Source organism: Girardinichthys multiradiatus, chromosome 15 (genome assembly GCF_021462225.1).
Source record: "Girardinichthys multiradiatus isolate DD_20200921_A chromosome 15, DD_fGirMul_XY1, whole genome shotgun sequence".
In the NCBI taxonomy this organism is placed as follows: Eukaryota; Metazoa; Chordata; class Actinopteri; order Cyprinodontiformes; family Goodeidae; genus Girardinichthys; species Girardinichthys multiradiatus.
The window spans coordinates 22,446,247-22,452,812 of NC_061808.1; positions in this window are offsets into that span (position 1 = coordinate 22,446,247).

The window sequence follows — 6,566 nt, forward strand, 5'->3', positions numbered from 1 at the left end:
ATCTTTCCTAATGCCAAAACAACCTTGGAGGAGGTAGTATGATGGTATAGGGTGGAATCTTGCTCAATGAAAAACAAACAAAGCTGAACTCCATCCTCCAAGATGACCAGCCTCACCCCCACATAGGGGTTTATTAGTGACTCCCTCCAGAGTTAAAGAGTGGAGAGGATGGAATGGCCTGCCTGCAATCCTGATCCCAGCCATATTGGACTCTTGTGGGATCAGCTCGGGCACGTTGTTCTTGCCACAGTGACCAACACAACCATTTTCATTTTCAAGACAGGGCTTTGGTACAAACTGCATACTCAACGCAAATGAATTTAAGTGAAAATAAACAGGCTACTCAGCAGTATAGATTTTCTTTTTGTTGTAAAAAACTGTTACAACAAAGAAATAACCAGCCGTACAAAGATGTCCTTACAATTTGTGCTACGTTTATTAGCAAGCAATTTGCTAATTAAACACTGGGTAAAATTGTTCAGCAGACTTAATTAGCTGAGGCTGAAGTTAATTAAAACGTCTTTAAAAGGTTCGGACGAAAAGCAACATTAGAATTCCTCTTGTGTTCTCTATCTCATTGAAATGCATTTAGGATTCGGACGCACAGACGTCCTAAGACGACACAACAGCCAAGGGCACTCAGATGTCTCTATATTTCACCTACACCACTTTTTATGCAACATTTTAACTAGCCAGCAGTTTATTAACCCAATTTTTGTTTCATTTTGATTACTAACAACACGCCTACAACCACAAGGGTACAAATCTGCTTTTTGAGGATTGATTCATTTTGTACACTAAATCATGTAACTAAAATAAGGTGAAAAGGGTGAACTTAACAGGAGTAGGGATGTCTTATTTAAGGTATTTTAATCCCTGCCTTAACTCAATTCCCGATTCCTGTTGTTGGTGTATTGTCTGAGATTTCTTTTTGTCAGCCACACAGCTAAGCTGTGAGCTACACAGCAGCATTTTGTGTTGCCAGTTAAAAACAAAACAAAAATCACTGCTTATTTTCATTTGTCAAACTTGTTTAACTGCATTGTAGTCCATGTGACCTGCTCTGCATGCTGTGTTCACATAACAGAATAATAGAGCTGCGCAGAACACAGATGAAGCAACAATCATTACATTTTACACTGTTCAAAGCAAGCCACAATGTTTTTGAAGCAAGAGAAGAACTTTCTCTGCACACCTACCTGAACTGCACTAAAATATAATACAAACCAGACTATCAACATGCCACATTAAACAGAGAAAATACATGCTAGCATTAGCCTAACACTTCCGCAAACTGCCCTGAATGAAAACCTCATCAGCAGGAGGAAGGCAGGAGTTTATTGAAGACTGAAGCCGAATGTGCGGTGCCAGACCTACACATTTCAGGTTACATTGTCAGACTAGTGCAGTAGTTTTCTTAACTGAATGAACCCCATGTTGGAGCAACATATTGAGGCTGTGGAGTAGATATCTTGCTGGAACAAAATATGCCAATGTCAAATAAAATGGATACTGCAACATCCTGAACAGTATTGATGAGTGAGTTAGGAGAGACACATAATCACAGTACTAATGTAGACAATGCAATACTGCACATTTTATTGCATTTTAAGGCCACAGAGTTTTACATCCTACTGAAGGCACTGACTAAAGTATAGGACTGGGACTCAATATCAACAGATGCCTGTTGTTAAATGACTTCTAATGGGGGACAAAAGTCCTGATTGGGACATGCCTGGTCATATATCAAACCAAGTTGGAACAAGCTTTAAACCATGGCTGGTTATTTTTTAGGTTACCAATAAAAAAATAAAAAAATAAACATTTGTGAATCAAATCCTTCATTCTTTCTTTAGCCTACTTGTAACAGTAAACGTCTAATGTTTGTACATAAATAAATAAATATCTGTCTGTTATTCTGGCAAGAATTCATAAACATAAATATTAATAAGTGTTTTGGACCAATAACATAACTTTAACGTAGAAGAAAGAACACAGACTGTAAAAGTAAATGTGTGACTCCCTCTACTGGCATAAAGAGACAAAACAATCACTATATTTTGTATGACAGATCAGTTTGTTTTTACAGTCCAGGTTGACACTTTGATGACCTGCTTGAGTGTCACACCAAATGAAAAGGTGTTTCTCCAGAGAGGAAAATGGGGATAAAATGACCTGACAGGTTGAAAACTGGGTCAACAAGAGGTTATTAAGTATCAAAGCAACAAAAACAATGCATTAGTGAAAAAGATCCTAGAAAAGAAAAAAAAAACATTGAAATATGGGATATTTAAAAAAAAATGCAGACTAGTTTTGTTGGATTTGTATGTGTCTGTAAAGACATGTCTGAGGTACTTAACCATGTAAAGGAACAGGTTCTAAACAGAAAGACTAAAATAAAAATGTTTCACTTAAGAACTTGTTTTGTGTCAACTCCGTCACTCTAAAACCAAAATAATGGTTTTTTTTTCAAGTCCAACATGAATCCTAAGTCATTTATTACATAAACAACATAAACAAAGATTTTGTTTATTTTTCAAAAATCACCAAAAACATTCAAATGACTGAGTTGACAAAATGACGGTGTTCACAAAATCCTACATTGCGCTGTTTCAAACAATTTAAACATATATATTCCCCTTCTCTTCTCCTCCACGTCATCCACTTTTCTTTTGTCTTCCTCTCCTCCGTCTTTCATATGCATCTCTTAGTCTGCCCCCACCACCTTTTGAATGTGGGCTCACAGATACATCTACAATAGCTCACTAGAAAAATAATGAAAAGGGTCACACAGATAACAATTCCTTTGCTTGGTCCTAATCATAGCTTTCTTTTATAAAATTGTACTGTATTTGTGTGAGGTAGGGGAGAGTCAGTATGTGTGTGTAGATGTTTGTTGGTACATCTTAAACTGGAGACATCTTTTCTGCCATGATTAGGTTTAACCTTTGTTATTGGACCGTGGGGATGCAGAGATTCCTATTTCACATCTTGGCACTCAGTATCCACAGCAATGGTCTTGGCTAGCCACCAGTGTTCATCATACACTACTGCTATTAAGGCCACTACCATTATTAAGGCTAATAACAGCAGTTACTCTTATGGTACCCTCAGGACCTTTCTGAGGCTCCTCATCCAACCTTCCCTCCATCTCATCTTCTATCTCCTTATCCTCTTCCATTTATTTTTCCATCTCCTCCATCAACATGGCCAAAGGTCATTTCTTTCTTGATCTTCATGCATCACTCTGCTGTTGCTCTTTGCAGCTATGTAAGTAGATGGTTGCTGGACTAAAGCACTGGCAAACCAACATCTCACTGCAAAAGCAAGAACATTATCTGTGGTGTATCCTCCTGGATGAGGGACCAGTGAACCTCAGTGCTGTTTTCTGATGAACGTCAATCTATGTTGAGCAGAAACGATGGCCGCCAACAATACTGGAAACATCAAGGAGAATGCTTTGCCTCAGCAACTGTTGACAACAGACTGTTGACAACAGATAAAGCTTTGGTGGTGGTGGTGTTACAGTGGAGGCAGGTGTGTCTACTACCTGAATAACTTAATTAATCCAGTCATGAACAACACAGGCCTAATTTCATCTTCATGAACAACAAAGCTCCAGCTCACTGAGATACATTTTGGCACTTGAGTTTAATACATGATTAAATCATTGGAATGCTGAAGAAAGTACACCATACAAAATAAGCCACAACCTGTCCTTGGAAGTCACAGGTGTAGTAGATTAAGTAAAGGTTAAATAATATAATTCATCAATATAATGTTACGGAAATATTAGTATGTATAAATAAATCCCTGGAATAACCTTTAAATCTTTTGTTCACAAATATATTAGCATACACAAAGATACTGGTGAAGTTGACAAAAAGGTAAGTATTTTCCCACCAAAACATGGACTGTACACTTAAACTAGCTGTTCTTTCTACACTTGCTAGCTGCCATGACAATCACAATAAAATGCTTAAAATTGGTCCACAAATGTTAAAATAAAATCCTCACAACCAGGAGATGCTGTTGACATGTTCCAGCTGTGACTGTTGAAGTATCAACATTGTTTGTCTAAAATGTCACAAAATTTAAAACCTTCCACAGCCTGCATAGTTAGGTTACATTCAGCACAGGCAGAAAGAGGACCACGCTATTTCCTAATTAAGTGAGGAGTATGAAAAATCTGAAGGATTTGATAGAAATTGACAGAAGGTTTGGTAAAAAAAATGTTTGAATTTCACTTTATGTATGGTTTTATGTATTTTTATTTATTAGAAATAAACAGATTTTTTGGAGTTTTTTGGGGTGGGTCAATATTGGGGGCTCTTGCCATATATTTACCATATATTTAAAGAAATTCCTACTAAAGGATTTTAAAATGTTTGCCAAAAATTACTTGTATGCAGTGTTACTCTAGATGTAAGTTTGTGAGTTTGTAGATTGTGATGAATATCCTGATTTTTTTTAGGAAAATAAAATAGGCTTTTCTCAGTCAGACTTGTTTTCAATGGAATTCCATAAAAAAATACTTTATTAATCCCATAAGGAAATTAAATGTTGTTATAGCTCATATTATGAAGGTTTCCTCAAAGAGCCGTAGTAGATGCTGATTGCTGTGGGCAGGAAGGATCTCCTGTAGCGCTCCGTCTTACAGCAGATCTGAAGAAGCCTCTGACAGAAGACTCTGTTGTTGTAGGACAGTCTCATGAAGAGGATGCTCAGGGTTCTCCATAATGTTCTTCATTTTATGAAGAATCTTTCTTTGCACAATGATCTCCAGAGGTTCCAGAGGAGTCCCCAGAACAGAGCCAGCCTTTTTTATCAGCTTGTTGAGCTTTTTTAAGTCCCTGGTTCTGATGCTGCTTCCCCAGCAGATGATGGTAGAAGAGATCACACTTTCCACAACAGACTTATAGAAGATATGCAGCATCTTGCTGCAAACACCAAAGAACCTAAGCTTCCTCAAGAAGTACAGTCTGCTCTGTCCCTTCTTGTAGATGGCTTCACAGTTGCATCTCCACTCCAGTCTGTTGTCCAGGTGAACACCGAGATATTTCCACCACCTCCACTTCTTCTCACATGATGGAAATACAGGTCCTTCTCAAAAAATTAGCATATTGTGATAAAGTTAATTATTTTCCATAATGTCATGATAAAAATTTAACATTCATATATTTTAGATTCATTGCACACTAACTGAAATATTTCAGGTCTTTTATTGTCTTAATACGGATGATTTTGGCATACAGCTCATGAAAACCCAAAATTCCTATCTCACAAAATTAGCATATTATTAAAAGGGTCTCTAAACGAGCTATGGACCTAATCATCTGAATCAACGAGTTAACTCTAAACACCTGCAAAAGATTCCTGAGGCCTTTAAAACTCCCAGCCTGGTTCATCACTCAAAACCCCAATCATGGGTAAGACTGCCGACCTGACTGCTGTCCAGAAGGCCACTATTGACACCCTCAAGCAAGAGGGTAAGACACAGAAAGAAATTTCTGAACGAATAGGCTGTTCCCAGAGTGCTGTATCAAGGCACCTCAGTGGGAAGTCTGTGGGAAGGAAAAAGTGTGGCAGAAAACGCTGCACAACGAGAAGAGGTGACCGGACCCTGAGGAAGATTGTGGAGAAGGGCCGATTCCAGACCTTGGGGGACCTGCAGAAGCAGTGGACTGAGTCTGGAGTAGAAACATCCAGAGCCACCGTGCACAGGCGTGTGCAGGAAATGGGCTACAGGTGCCGCATTCCCCAGACCTGGGCTACAGAGAAGCAGCACTGGACTGTTGCTCAGTGGTCCAAAGTACTTTTTTCGGATGAAAGCAAATTCTGCATGTCATTCGGAAATCAAGGTGCCAGAGTCTGGAGGAAGACTGGGGAGAAGGAAATGCCAAAATGCCAGAAGTCCAGTGTCAAGTACCCACAGTCAGTGATGGTCTGGGGTGCCGTGTCAGCTGCTGGTGTTGGTCCACTGTGTTTTATCAAGGGCAGGGTCAATGCAGCTAGCTATCAGGAGATTTTGGAGCACTTCATGCTTCCATCTGCTGAAAAGCTTTATGGAGATGAAGATTTCATTTTTCAGCACGACCTGGCACCTGCTCACAGTGCCAAAACCACTGGTAATAGGTTTACTGACCATGGTATCACTGTGCTCAATTGGCCTGCCAACTCTCCTGACCTGAACCCCATAGAGAATCTGTGGGATATTGTGAAGAGAACATTGAGAGACTCAAGACCCAACACTCTGGATGAGCTAAAGGCCGCTATCGAAGCATCCTGGGCCTCCATAAGACCTCAGCAGTGCCACAGGCTGATTGCCTCCATGCCACGCTGCATTGAAGCAGTCATTTCTGCAAAAGGATTCCCGACCAAGTATTGAGTGCATAACTGTACATGATTATTTGAAGGTTGACGTTTTTTGTATTAAAAACACTTTTCTTTTATTGGTCGGATGAAATATGCTAATTTTGTGAGATAGGAAGTTTGGGTTTTCATGAGCTGTATGCAAAAATCATCCATATTAAGACAATAAAAGACCTGAAATATTTCAGTTAATG